The sequence below is a fragment of the Manis javanica genome, chromosome 5 (assembly GCF_040802235.1).
Source record: "Manis javanica isolate MJ-LG chromosome 5, MJ_LKY, whole genome shotgun sequence".
Lineage (NCBI taxonomy): Eukaryota > Metazoa > Chordata > Mammalia > Pholidota > Manidae > Manis > Manis javanica.
The window spans coordinates 71,074,411-71,090,234 of record NC_133160.1 but is presented as its reverse complement, the minus strand read 5'-3'; positions in this window follow the sequence as shown (position 1 = coordinate 71,090,234).

The window sequence follows — 15,824 nt, the reverse complement described above, 5'->3', positions numbered from 1 at the left end:
ATTTCAGCATCTGCTTCTGACAAATTCATCCTACAGCAGTTGCTGCCAAGATATATGTCATATTGATTCTGTTTCTTGGGAGAATGCTGACTGATACAGAGGTTTTGAGGAACAGAAAAAAAGCCAGTGTGACTGGAGTACAGTGAAAGGGGAATGGGCTATGGTTTGGTGAGAGTGTGATTGATGGGGACAGAGGTAGGGGGGGCCAGGTTACCTTAGTTCTTACAAATCCCACAAAATAAGAATCCATAGAAGAGACAATAAATTACAGGCTGAGTAAGGAAAGAAATAAAACTTTTACAGATCTAGAAATTAAATTAGGTTTCTTGCTTATCAGATTGGCATATAATCCAAGGATTGACAATTCATTTTGTTGGTGAAGCTGTGTGAGAATAAGAACCCTCAAATATCTCTGTTGGGAGGGTAATTGGACATAATCCCAATGCAAGGGAATTTGAAAATATCCAAGAAACTACATATACTATTATTATTTGATCAAGCATTCCCAATTCAAGGAATTTACACTAAAGATATACCTCCATAAATTTGGAAACCAGAGCAGGTTATTCTCTGCAGCATTATTTGTAATAGCAAAATATTGAAAGCAACCTAAATGCCTATTCATAGAAGATTGGTTAATAAACTCTAGTATCTGCATACAGTAGAGTTTCATGTAGCTGTTAAAAAAATGAAGATTTCTGTGTACTGATATGGAATGATTTCTAGGATATATTGTTAATTGGAAAACAAGGGGCAAATGAGTATTGATAGAATGCTAACTTTTAAGTAAGAAGGAAAGGGAAATAAGAATGTGTATGCATATTTGCCTATTTTTGCAAAAAATTCAAGCAAACAACAAAATAAAGCAGAAACTAAGAAAAATTTATTATGGAGCAGAAGGCATAGAGATGGGAATGAAATTTCCTTGATTATAGCTTTTTACATGTTTTGACTTTTATACTATGTAAATATTTTGAATAATCACAAACATAAAATTAAAACAATGTGGTAGATACTAATATATACTACCCGGATCCTCTTTTAAGGCAGCATAGGCTGCCCAGCTATGAAGGTTTGCCTCAGCTTCAAATGAACTGCCTAATGCAGTTATTAACCCTTCCTGGGACAACCACATCCTGTGCCTGAGTGAGGCACAGGCATCAAGGCCCAATGCTGGACGATATTCCAGAACTCCCCACCAGCTTGACTGAGCCTTTGTTTGGTCTGCATCCCAATTTGTGTTCTCCCTTTTCCTAAGTCCTGTCTCCTCACCTTTCTTTTCACAGACATTAATCACTAATAAACCCCTTGCACCCCAACCTCCATCTCAGCATCTGTTTACCAAACACCCAGCCTGCAATAGTTGCAGTCAAGAGCTGTATATCTCACCACCTGGCTGGCAATAGGACCCCTTCACGGTGGCAGGTGGAGAACTACAGCCATGGCACAAGGTGGTGGTCCAGTTGGTCATGGTGATGATGTAGAAGGGTGTGCCATGAAAGGAAGTGCACTAGCAGGTGCTCTGTACCTCTTGTCTGAGAAGTTTACTGGAAATAATAGCTCTGAGGATAACATGGAATTGGGTGGAATTGGCAAGCTCCACTGATGACTTACAGAAAGATAGTGAACAGCTGAGGACCAGTTAACAGGCAATTAAAAAGACATTTGGAAGCCAAAAGTCCTCTTTGTTTACATCCAAATAAGCTCACCTCCGTTAATGGGAGAGCCGAGATAGTTGAGAACCAAGTTAAAGTCCAACAGTGTCAGGTTGGTTCTGCTAAGGTCAGGACTCTGGTGGGAAAAACCTGAGCAGCTGACTCTGGGTCATAGACAGCTGGGCCAGTGCTTCTAAAGATGTTGACTCCCTAGACTCCCCTGAACCTTTCTGAGCATATAGCAATGTCTCACTCCTCCCTGTTGAAAGCTAGCACTCCAACCACTCTGGAGAATCATCACAGAGGCCCTTTCCCAACAATATCCCTCTCAGGACATGCACCCCCTCCCCTTCCAGACTTCAGGTCTATAATTATGGTTAAATCACGCGGTGGCATATCACATTTTATTGCCCACCAAAAAGCATCCACTATTGGAGACAACCAAATAGATAAAATGATTTGGCCAGTCAGTGTTGAAAGGAAAGGAGCGACACACAGCAGCAATTCACTGGAGAATTCCGCTTTATTAGGGAAAGGTGCTGGGTTATATGGGAAGGGGCATGAATTGATTGAGGTGTCACTTCTACAGGGCTGGTGGCTGTTGGCTAGGTGCTGGGATTGGGAGGGGGGTGAGAGATGATTGGGCTTCAGGTGGCGCTGGTGGGAACTGAGGACCCTGAAGAGAAGCCAGAAGTTTGCCATCTTACTGGTGGGGGCCCTTCATTCCCCCCTTTCTCCTCTATGGGGTTGTGGATGTTGCTTTCTCTCTGGCTGCTTCCTGCTGAACGGGGGCAGAGAAGGGAGTGAGGGCTTGAGGACCAGGAGGAAAGGGTTGATAGGACTCCCTACAATAAGGACGAGTAGATGTGGACTTCTTCAGGTTGGAAATCAATGAAGGTTCCCAGTAACCATAGGTCGAGAACCTGTTGATTCTAATGGTGCCAAGAGGATATGGGTGTCATGAACCAGGCGTCTGCGGCCATTGTTTCCAGGAACAGTTTCCAGTGGAGAGAGGGGTCCATCTCAGCGTGTGGTGAGGAGGTCACGTGAGGGTGAGGGATCTTCTGTGGCCAGAAGCTGGTAGTTCCTGAGTAAAAGCTGGTTGAAAGCTTGACTAGAGATTTTTCTGACTTGGGATTTGATGAACTTTATTATACAGGGTAAGAAGAGACAGGTGAGAAGAATGATTATTATGGGGCCTGCAATGGGCCAGAGCCAGGTGAGGAGGGGGTTTGTTAGTATTGAAGAGAATGGGTTGGAATTGGAAGCAGAGTGGAGGCTGGAGGCAAGGTGGGTGAGTTTGGTAATGTCAGTTTCTACAATGCCGGATTCATTGATGTAATAGCAGCACTCTTCTTGAAGGAAGACGCAGGTGCTGCCCTTCTTGACTGTAAGCAGATCTAAGGCCCGCCGGTTTTGAAGGGTGATTTTAGCTAGCGAAGTGACCTGTCTTTGGAGAGAGGCTAGAGAATCGGCAGTGGATGTCAGGGCTCCCTCAACTTTGGCATTGAGATCTCTAACTGCCCATAGAGAGTGACCCAAGGCATCTCCCAAAAACCCTGCCCCAATGGCTGAGGTGATCAAAGAGCTACTGACCATGATGGGAAGGAAAGCAGCTCTTTTTGTGCACGAGGACAAGGGAGGTTGGAGCTCAAGGAATTCTGCCATGCTGTAAAGTGTTAACTGTGGGATTAGGGTGATGAGAATGCAGGGTGTATAGGAGTTGAGAGGCAGTGAGTTGAAAAGACTGCCATTACACCAAAAGAAGTGTCCTGGTTGCGTAAAAGTCTTAGAGCCGGAGGTAGGGGTGTAGATAGAGAGGCAGTGAAGTGTACTGGAGGGGGGTGGAGTTGGGCCTACACAGTGGTGGATGGTGAGATTATCTGCGTATTCTGGTTCCCATAGGGGTATGTCTGCCAGGGGGCAGAGGGGTTGTCTTTCTGCATGGAAAGAGTAGTTGGAAATATTGAGGGGCACGGCGGCCAGCAGTGGGCGCTGTAGTGATACACACAAGAAACAATTGGCAGTGTTGAGGGTGTGGTTGAGAAAGATGGTGGTGTCTTGAATGAGCTGTAACCAAGGGTAGGAGGAATAAGAAGATGAAGAGGTGCCATCAAGAGTTTGGATAATGACTTTCTTGGAATGTCTGATATCTGATGCAACTTGAGATCTTGCACCTTGAGAGATCTGGGAGCGAGAGGAAACATACTCTCGAGAGATATAAAGGGTACCGTGGGGGGTCGAGGACCCCTTGTAGTAAACTGAGGCTGTTACTCCGGCAGCCCATCGAGAGTCCCAGGGATCTGGGATTGATAAGGAGAATGAGCCGTTGGGATATTTCATGAAATGGTTGGAGGAGTAATACTGTGGGTACTGGAAGTCACCCATGTAGTGAATGGCGCAAGACCAGTAGGGACATTCCCCCGTAGGTGTCTTGCCATCGCCTGCAATAGGCTTGTCTTTGGTCATAGAGGAAGCAGAGGTAGGGAGAATAAAGGTAGCTGTAAGTGAATACTTCGGTGGAGGGAGGAAAGTGGAGGTACAAAGGCTCAGAGCAGCCTTTCAGAGGGCAGTCTGATGTGGCAATGAGGGCAGTAACTTTTGTTTGATGCTGTGTGTAAGTCTGTCTGACTTTGAATCACCATACAAAGGAGGCTGGGGTGGCGGGGAAGACAATAGGAATGAGGAAAAAAAGTGAGAGAGCAGTAAAGGAGGAAAAAGTCATGATTCGGGTATGGATGGCAAAGGGGTGAATGGGATTTTGGAGGAAAGAGGACAGTAAGGTCAGGAGTCTGGAGGGAGGGAGAGTCTATAAACTTTTGTAGGTTAAGAGATCTTTTAGGTGATGTGGGGACAGAATGGTAAGGGGCACCCTGAATGTCAGTCTATGAGCTGCCTTCTGCAAGAGCTGTCTAGCGGCTAATGCTCATAGGCAGGGGGCCCATCTCCGAAATGTGGGGTCTAATTGCTTGGAGAGATAAGCTACTGGGGCAAAGGATGGGCCATAATATTGGCCTAGGACTCCTAGAGCTTGACTGGACCTCTCATGAATGTATAATGAGAAGGGCTTCAACAAATCAGGAAGATGGAGAGCTGGGGCTTCCACAAGGGCTTGATGGAGCTTAATGAAGGAGTGTCGGGGTGAGGAGGATAATGGTTTTTTTAGTGGGGGGCTCTTGCTGAGGTCGTATAGGGGTCTTGCCAACAGGGAGCAGGGAGAAGTTAGGGATCTGCGCTCTGAAATATCTAGCCAGGCCTAGAAAGGAAAGAATTTCTGTCTTGGTTTTGGGAATGGGCAGGTCAGAGAGGAGCCATTTTCTGTCTAAGGTAATGGACTTTCTTTGTTGAGATAGAAGGAATCTGAGGTAAGTGACAGGAGAGGAAGAGATTTGAGCTTTGACGGGGGATACTCGGTAACTTCTGGAAGCTAGAAGGTTAAGTAGGGAGGCAGTGTCAAGTTGAGACTGTTCCCACGAGAGACTGCAGAGTAGAAGATTGTCTATGTATTATAATAAGGTGGACTTGGAGTGATCATGATGAAACTGTTTGAGGTCCTGAGCTAGGACCTGTCTAAAAATATGGGGACTATCTCGGAAGCTTTGTGGCAAAACTGTCCAAGTGAGTTGTTCAGAATGTCTTGTGTATGGGTCCGTCCAGGTGAAGATGAAAAAATCTTGGGAGCAGGGGTCTAGAGGGATAGAAAAATGGGTCCTTGAGATCTAGGACTGAGAAGTGGGATGCTGAGGCTGTATGGATTTGGAACTAAGGGATGGATAGGGACAATGGCTATGTTGATGAGGCGAAGGTCTTGGACAAGGTGGAAAGATCCGTTGGTTTTTTTAACAGCTAATATGGGGGTATTAAATGGGGAGTGAGTGGGTCTGAGGTAATTTTTGTCTAAGAGATCTTGAATGATGGGTTGGAGGCCTATGAGGGCTGAAGTGGTTAGGGGGTATTGGGCCTGACAGATATACTGAGAGGGGTCACATAATTTGATAGAGGCAGGGGGACATAGGGCCACAGAGGAGCTTGTAATGTCCCAAACTTTGGGATTTACAGGGTGTATGAGGGCAGAACCGGAGCTTTCATTGGGTAGAGGGGGGTCGTCAGCTATGAGGGCCATCAGAAAGGGAGTACTGGGGTCTGTGGGAGTGGATATAGTTATGGAAACGTGGAGGAGGGAAAGGATGTCTCATCCTAGTAAAGGGATGGGACACTGGGGCATAACCAGGAAGGAGTGGGAGAAAGGTATGGGATTGTCTAGGATTGTGCATAAAAAAAGGGGGGGGGTTTGAATGGGAAAATCTGTTTACCTCCTACCCCGACTATAGGAGTAATGGTTGGCATGGTAGGGCCCCAGTATTCTCGCAAGACTGAGAAGGTGGCTCCTGTATCTAGGAGGAAGGAGATGGGGCGACCGTCTACTGTTAAAGTAACCCTGGGCTCCCATTTGTTGATGGAAATGGTTGGGCGAGAAGCCCCTGTGCCCCATCAATCTTCTTCTGCCAGCCCCACTACGGCGGGCTTAGGATGGGGGTTGTTCGTCCAGCTTCCCCTTTGGGTGGTTGGGCAATCAGACCCCAGTGGCCCTTTTTTGTGGCATCTGGGGCACGGGGTGGTAGGAGATCTGGGGGAGGGTCATGCCCTTAACCAATGTCCCTCTTTTCCGCACTTGAAACAAGCTCTTGGGGGGGGGGGGCTTGTTTGTAGAGGGGCGCCCATTTTGTGGTTTTATCAGCTGGGCCAACATTTGGAAATTGACCTGATCAGCCTTTTGTTTACGGCTCTCTTTCTCCTCCTCCTGGTTATGGAAGACTTTAAAGGCTACTGTTAGGATCTCAGTCTGTGGGGTAGCGGAGCTCTGTTCTAACTTTTTGAGTTTAGCTTTAATGTCGGGGTAGCTTTGAGCTAGGAAGTATGTCATAAGGACATGTCTTCCGTAAGGCGTTTCTGGGTCTAGGCTGGTATACTGTAATAGGGCTTGAGTGAGTCTGTCTAAGCTATGTCCTGGAGGGGGGGGCAATAATTTTGGGAGGCCCTCAGGACCGAGTCTGAGGGGGACTGAAGGGTTCTGGCTCAGTCTGTGGGAGAGTGACGCGGTCTAGCCGTGCCTAGTCGAGCAGGTCCTGAAGTGTGGAAAGGGGACAAAGAAAATAAAGAAAGATAGAATCAGACCCACGTGTTGCCAGCCAGCAGCCCAGCTGCTTGCCTCTGCCGCTCCAGTTGGGCTTGAACTCATGACTCTGAGGTTAAGAGTCCCATGCTCTACTAACTGAGCTACAGCAGGGCTCCAATTAATTGCTTATGGAATGTGTAAACAGAATGTTCTTTTTTCTCCATTCCTGCCACATTGGCAAGTGGGGGAAGGGCATAGCTAGAAGCAGGGGCGGTGTTTCTACACATCTTCAAGGTCTCCCTATTTTCAGAGTGAGGAGTCTTGGCTCATCTTTGAGGACAAGATATGTTTTTGTGGACAGATAACTTCTAAGGACTGCACCGGTTGTTCTCTAGCTTGTGCTTTCCCATGCTGCGTTCAGACATGGGGGGAGGTGCTTTCCCATTCTCTCTACAAACATGTGAGAAGACAAAGGCGGTCCCTAACAGGGGAGAAACAGGTGATGAGGGCAAAGACGGAGGAGGCCCCTGGGACCTAGTTAAAGGGGGTGCTGAAAGGCTCAGGCTTAATCTGTGGGGGACGAAGGCGGAGGAGGTGAGATGGGGGAAGAGATGGTGGGGGAGGAAGGGGGAAGGGCTGTTGTAGGAGAAGAAGGGGAAGGGAGTGAACAGGAGGCTTCTGCAGGGGCGGCGGCTTGCAGGCTAGGAGAACTTGGGAGGGGGCGGGGAGAGGAGGAGGCGGAAAGCTTCCATATAGGGAATCTCCTTACATTTTTTCAGGGCTGGCAGTAGTTAAAGAGATTGTGAGTGGTGTTAGGATCAAGAGTTCCCCCTGTGGGCCATTGGTTGTTATTGTCTAGGGGGTATGTCGGCCAATCTTGGGAGCAATATTTATGGAAAAGTTTTGGTTTTATATCAGGCGTCAGGGAGAGGGTAGCCAGATGCTTAAGCAGGCATTCAAGAGGTGAACTTTCAGGGAGGGATGAGGAGGCTCCCATGGCTAAAGGACAGAGAAGGAGACAAACAGGGGAAGACGAACAGAGATCCTCGGACTGGAAGCAGACCGCAAGGAGACAAAGGGCGTCCCTGATGATCCTTGGTGGTCTGCAGAAACTCGTGTACGAGTTGGAATTTCTTAGGAAGTGTGGGTCATCACCCAGACTTCCCTAAGAAGGCAGAGTGCCGGAGTCACGAGGTACCTAGCGCTAGGAATTTTTGGTAGACAGAACGGATTTTGGTCGACGGAACAGAAGTGGGGGGGGAAGGGAGTATTCTCATTCTCAAAGGAGTCACCTCGTTTATGGCTGTTGGAGAGGGGCCTGAGGGTCTGCCGCAGCCGTGAAGGCCTGAGGCGGGGAGCGTTCCCTCCTCGTCCCCGAGCGTCAGGGCCTTGCCGGACGATCACGGTCAATGGCACTGCGATAGCTCGGGGAAGAGTGGCCCACTCCGGGGGAAAACTTACCTAAAGGCCAGAGAGGAGTGGTGAGTGTGATGAGGCAGCGCCGGAAAAAGAGGACGAGGGCAAGCTGCTGCTGGTGTCGGGGGGGAGATGGGGCCCAGTTGGGGTGTCCCGTCTCCCGGGTTTCGGCACCAATGAAAGGAAAGGAGCGACACACAGCAGCAATTCACTGGAGAATTCCACTTTATTAGGGAAAGGTGCTGGGTTATATAGGAAGGGGCATGAATTGATTGAGGTGTCACTTCTACGGGGCTGTTGGCTGTTGGCTAGGTGCTGGGATTGGGAGGGGGGCGAGAGATGATTGGGCTTCAGGTGGCGCCGGCAGGAACTGAGGACCCTGAAGAGAAGCCAGACGTTTGCCATCTTACTGGTGGGGGCCCTTCAAATGTCAGCCCCCCTTTGTCATTGCCCACCCAAGTACTGGTATGATAGGTACTAGTATCAGTCTGATGTATTTCCTATTGCTCTCCATGGAAGTGACCTAGAAGCAAGAAAATTCCAGTAGCAATGAGTATACCCATTTCCTAGATCATGGGTTTTTAAAATATCAAATTCCATTTAAAAGAAGCAGGGTTCCTTGAAGAAATGTATTCCAGATATGAGACAGAAAAAGTACAAGGTGGGCCTGAGAGTAAAGGGGTTCCCTCCTGGGACAAATTACCTATGAATCCAGTGAAACCAAAGGAGTACAAGGGGAAGGGCAGGTTGGAAGAAAGAATTTTTATTGCTCACAGCTTGGGCAAGTTCTGTAGCCAGGCCCAGCTCCACCTGTCCCTTCCGGTTGTGGGGCATGCTCTACCCCCGCTGCTGCCGGCCCCTTCAGGCAAGAACTCCTTGGGTGGGTCCATGGTGACTGGCCAGCCCCAGACCAATTAGGTACCAGGAATGTGGGGGAGGAAAGAATAGCTGTTTTCTCTCCACACCTTGCCCTGCATTGATGGAAGACTCTGCTGTGGTAAACATCTATTGATATGTAAATGGACTAAGGCCAGGTGAGAAATTCTGGACATTCTAGGTGAAAACTTCTATTTACCCCACAACCTGGAACATATTTTCATGTCAAAAAAGCAAGAAATTACCAAAGATCATAAGCCAGCTTGAAAGAGTTCCCACTACCAAAGTTGGGACAATTTAAGCATCAAATTGAAGAGTGATGCTAATGAATTATAAACGTTGAATAAATACATAAATACAATTATAAATCCATAGCGTTCTTTGTAAAAAAGTGAGAGGAAGGAGAGAGAAGTAAAAACCCTTATCTACAAAAGAATACAAGCTAATGGATGCAGTGTGAATGATAAGTAGGAAAATCACCATTTTGATTGATATTGGTGGGGATCATTCATGGATGTTAAAACCAATAGGTAAAAAGACCTGGAGTCCAGTATATTCCTTCAGTTTTCAAGTATCATGCCATAGATTATCCATTACAAAGAAGAAAAAAGGATATAGTTTTATAATGGAGTGATGAGGTGGGATCCCATCATAACCAAGTAATGAAACTGCCATATCAACAATGGAATAGATGATAATTTTTGCTCTTGTGATGTACTGAAAAAGACACATTACCTATGATCTGCTCTTGCATAATGTTTAACCTGAATCTTAAACATGAGGAAACAATCATATGAAGAAGGATTACAGAACAACATATAATAAAACAACTTCCTAAAATGTCAAGCATTAACAGCAAAATCAAAGGTAGGGGAGCTCTTCTGCATTAAAGATAATTAAAGAGTTATGATGCAATATGTGACCTTTGATTGGGGACTGAATAAAAAAAGCAAATACAAAACAAAACAAAAAAACAAATACAGGGCACATTTTGGGGACATTGGAGAAACTGAGTATCAGACAGTGTATTAGATAAAAATATCGTGTTAGTGTTCAATTGCTTCAGTATAATAATGGTATTGTTATTATGTAGCAGAATGTGCTTATTTGTAGGAGATATTTGTTGAAGTATTTACAGATGAAGTGTCCTAAGAGAGAATGTGGCAAAATGTTAACAAAGGGTAAATCAAGTTGAAGGATAAATCAGTGTTAATTTTACTATTCATTACTATTCAACTTTTCTATGGGTTTGAAATGTTTTCAAAATAAGCAGCTGGGAGCCCAAAGTTTTCAAAAGTAAGTATTCAAACACATTGCAGAACTGATTTTGTGCTACCAATAGTCAAAATAAAACATTTTTAAAAGATAAAAAATAAATTAGGAACAGCAGTGTATAGTACAGACAAGGCTGAAGAATGAATGATTGACATGAAGGACAAGCTCAAGACAATCCCAGTAAATGCAGGGAAGAAAGATAGATCTAGACACGGAGAGGCTGCATTTGTGGTGCAGAAGGAAAATGGTGTGCAGAAATGATTTTAGCAGGACTCCTCCTAAAACTTAAAGTGTCTCCCCAGGCAAAGGAGGAAGCTGAGGGCAAGAAGGTGAGGCAAATGGAAGGAAAAGCAGAATGAAGAAGTATTATGTCATCATTACTGTCAGCTTCTCAGTGCTTCCTACTAGTTTGTGTGACTGCAGAGAAATGATACACAGACACTTTCAAACATATAAACTTTCTGTACATCCCTGAGAAAGAGGCCTGGTTCTGAGGTCACCTTGGAACCTCACTTTCTCTTTTGGCTTTTCTCTAAGTATCTCATAGTTCCAACCACCTTGCCATCAAAAGATTTTAGGATTATCCTTTTTTCTTAAAGTTGTAGCAAGGTCCTTTTTTCATGAGCCCTGAAAACAAGCTCTGAGATATGAGCAGTGTGTGAATTGAATATTGGAGGTAAGTTATTGAAAAGCCAGTATTTCCTAAGCCATTAAAACTATGGAATTAAGTTTTAGAAACACAAATAGCTTTCTCCAGATGGGAAAGAGAGTAAGATACATTTAATATCTATATTACTTTATTCCTGTTGCATAAACATTTCCTTACTCAAAAAGTCAAGGCAGAGTCAGTAATGTAAACCTCTGTTTTTACCTGTTCTGGGGAGTCATGTACTCCATTTTTGGTGTTCCATACTGAGGGCACTGACTTCTTTTTAAGATAATGAAAAACTTTCAGCCCAGCAATTGTCTCATTAATTTTCTGTGTTTTCCCTTGGGTGAAATATTTTTACCTATTTATACAGTGGCTCTGGTGATGTTGTGCCTAATAGCTTTCTTCAGCATTGCACAGAAAAACAGATTTATTGGTCAGGTTTTTGGGATACAAGTGGCAAATACTAACAGCTCAGCACTCTTTGGCCTCGATGTGTTTCATCTCCAGTTTTAGCTGGACTCCTATGCCTTGAAGCACTTTCTCTAAGGTTTCTGTTTATACCCATGATGTCAGACAAGACTGAACGTCTCACTGAAATGAGAAAAAGGGTCCACAGGTCTTTTATATGAGGTTGCAGGATTGTAACATCACATGACTCTTCCTCTTTTTCTCCTTCCGCTTCAATGTTTCCTTCTGCTTGCTCCCCCTTGCCCTCTCCGTCACCTCATTCTTGATGACAGATTAGTCAGATCTTGTGAGGCAGACTTTTCTAAAGTGTAAAAGTACAGTTTGTACTTTTTCAAACTGTATACTTATGGTTCTGGAGGTAACCACTTTTGAAATGCTTGGCTCTAAATGGAATCGTGCTTGAATGCTAATGAAGGTATTAAAATAAGAGTGATAAAACATTTCTTTTCAACAAAAATAAACAACAATTGGGCAGGAACAGATTTTGAAAATAAGGTCTCCTTTGGTTGTTTTCAGGATTGAAAAATAAATTCACCACTTTTGGTCTCCCACTCATGGGTATTACTGTTTTAGCAAAACATTTCATGGCTGTCTAGAGAATGCCTGACTTCAACAAAAATACATTTCATTTCATTCAGAAAAAAGTTTCCAATTGAGTTATTCCTTTTTAATTTATAATTTTTCTCACTGGTACATAGGGCAAGACTGTGCAGGCTGAAACCCAGAGGACGAAAAGCAAGAGCAGAAGATGTTAGAGTTACAAGGAACTTCAGAGGGCACTCAGTGTGATCCTTTTCTAGTACAGGACACCATACCTGATATCCTCAACCAGGTCAAGAACTGGATTTAAGATCCATCCAACAAAGGTGGTACTGCAGCTACTTGTTTTTCAGAGGTCGTGAGCAAGAAACTTGAGATTCTCTTTGAAAACTCTGAAATTTAGTCTAAGAAGAATGACCTGGGATCATACATACAAAACAGTACTAGGAAGCTAGCTTTCTTTTTTAAGGCAAAATAATTTTCTTGTGTGGTTAATGTAATCGGCCTGCTAGACATCACAGAACAGCCTGAAAGTATTTTATTCTATGAGCAGTGCAACTCTTATACATGAATGAAATACTCTGTCCACTTGTGCATTTGTAGTATTTATTTTCAGGTGCCTTGGGGGCAGACAGTTGAACTAAACTTCCTCCTCAGTTCTTAGCACATTATCAATAACTGTCCATATTCTTATTTATATTTATCTCTTCACTTAGTTCCCTTTCTAATTAAAGACAAATGAAGAATAAATGTTCTTAACTGTATATTTATTCTTGTAAAATATCTGATACTAGATGCAGTGCTCCGCCTTGTGCTATAAAGCTCATTCTTTCTTTAACTCTTTTTATTTTGATACCTGTCAAGTTGCCATACATAAATTAACTTCTATCTGCTGTATATGTCTATGGTATACAGCTATGACATTTTGCATGTCCATTCTTCCAGCCTTCAGCTCCCCATGATCATCTGAAATACTGCTATGAATATTTTCAAAAATAACACACCAAGGAGCCCATATAAAGCTATTTCTCTGAGGATAGGATCACTGGGTAACAGGAATGTACATAGACCTATTACTTTGAGCATCATCACTGCTTCCAGGATGAACCTCCCACCGAAAGTGCAACATTACTCATCAAACCTTGGATTAATTCATCTTTATAATTTAAATAACATGATACGTTAACATGACTTCTCAACTGTAACTTCACTTTGTTCTTATATGCTCATTTTGTTTTTGATATTGATGATTCCTTGGGTTTAAATATTGCAAATAGCTATTTCTCAATAACCATTATACTAACGTGGTATCTTATCCTGAAAAGAAATTGTTAATTTTTAATTTAATTTTGATGTAGTCAACATTCATATCTATTTTTCATCTTATTATTTGCTTTTAGGGTCTTGCTTAGGAAACCTATCCCCACCCATATATCACAAATACAGTCTTATATTTTCTCCATTAACTCAATTGTTTATGTATAAACTACCTCTGTATATGGGTAAGTTGGGGCTACAGTTCTATTTTTATCTATATAATTAATCTGTTATCCTAACACCCTGACAATAGGTGCTTTCATTGCTCTATTGTTTTGGGGTATGGATTTTACCTATCAATTTCCACATAAACACACACATACTATCAGTTCTGTTTTACTGGCTTATTTATTTGTTCATGCTCCCATAACATACTGTTTTTACTGATAAAGGTTTGGTTTAGTCTTAATATATAGTAAGACATGCCCTTGCTCTTTTCTCTTATTTATTAAAATTGATTTAGGTATTCGTGGGCTTTATTCATCCATATAAAATTTATAGTGAGTTTGTTGAGTTCCTCAATCTGTCTGCTGCATTTGTTAGGGGGATTGCATTGAATTTATATATCAAATATAATTTAAACTATGCTATATTGAAACTTTATGAGCATAGCTATCTCTCTACTTACTCAGATCTTTTATATCCCTTAAGATTTTCTCCATAAATGTTTAAGCATTTGTTGGTTAACTCCTAGTTCTTGTTGATTTTATTTTGTTTTCTATTATATTTCTAGTTGGAATTGGTTAATGAAGGTATATTATAGTATTTATATACTATAATAAATATATTATATTTATACAAAATGCAGAGACTTTAAAACCACTGTATGCATGTCTGTTTCCTTCCCTGAGAAATCCCATACCCAGATCTATGCTTCTATACCCTGCTCAGGATCACTGTTCTAGCTTTCTTTTCCCCAGTATTAAAAACATACCCTATAAAAAAACTGAAGTGTTATGAAGTCTTGTATAAGCCTCCATATTTACATACTTTTGAAGTTTTCCATTCCTTCAGATTCTTCTCAAGACATCCATTTCTTAACTCAAAAAGAGGGACTTTTAAGGTAATTTTGGACCCAAAAGCACGCAACCTCACTATCTACATATGTGTTAGCTACTAGAGAGACAATTAGTTATGAAACCTGAAATGAATCATGTGAAAATCTGTTGGTTTTCATAAGAATTACCATTACAGTTTAGGAAAAAAGTGGCAGTAGATAGCTTATGATAGCTTTATGAATGGGGAAATATTTCAATTACACAATATTGAAGTGGGAGTTTATGGAAGAAAAATATGATTAGAGTGTAATAAAAGTATTCATTAGAGAATTACATCCACTGTGTAGTAACAAACAAATTACAGTATTCTATTCTAATAAAAATGCTTACACAAACAATCCAATGAAAAAATGGTCAGAGGAGCTGAACAGACAGTTCTCCAAAGAAGAAATTCAGATGGCCAAGAGACACATGAAAAGATGCTCCAAATCGCTTGTCATCAGAGAAATGCAAATTAAAACCACAATGAGATATCACCTCACACCAGTAAGGTTCGTCATCATCCAAAAGACATTATGATTAGCAGGTACAATGTGTGTGGGGGCACAGGGAGGGCTGTACAACACAGAGAAGACAAGTAGTTATTCTGTAACATCTTACTAGGCTGATGGACAGTGACTGTAATGGGGTATGTGGGGGGAACTTGGCGATGAGGGGAGTCTAGTAAACATAATGTTCCTCATGTAATTGTAGATTAATGATACCAAAAAAAAAGGACAAAAAATAATGCTTACAATTTGTCTTGTGACCTAACATTACTTAATATGTGCTATAAAAATTGCTATTAAGAGTCATATCTATTGCTGGAAATTTTTAGTAATTTTAGAATAATAATTCAATGGTGGAATGTCCAACATTTAAACTTGATCAGAAAAGAGAAAAAAACTAATTCCAGAATAATAAAATCAGGCATATTTGCATTAACTGAAATATGGCATATGCTGGAGATATTTTGGGTTCTGTTCTGGACCACCGCAATAATGAGAGTATCACAATAGAGTGAATCAAATGAAATTTTTGGTTTCCTAGTGCATATGAAAGTTATTTTTACACTATGCTGTAATCTATAAAGTGTGCAATAGCATTATATCTAAAAAATACAACAAACATACCTTAAGTAAAAAATACTTTATTGCTAAAACATGCTGACCATCATCTGAGCTTTCAGTGAGTCAGTCATAGTCTTGTTGCTGGTGGAGGGTCTTGCCTCAGTGTTGATGGCTGCTGACTGATCAGAATGGTGGTTGCTGAAGGCTGAAGTAGCTGTGGCAACTTCTTAAAATAAGACAACAAAGAAGTTTGCCACATCTTAATTCTTTTCACAAAGTATTTCTCTGTGTGTGTGATGCTCTTTGATAGCATTGTACCCACAGTAGAATTTTTTTCAAAATTGATGTCAATCCTCTTAAACTCTTCTGCTGCTTTATCAACTCAGTTTATATGGTATTCTA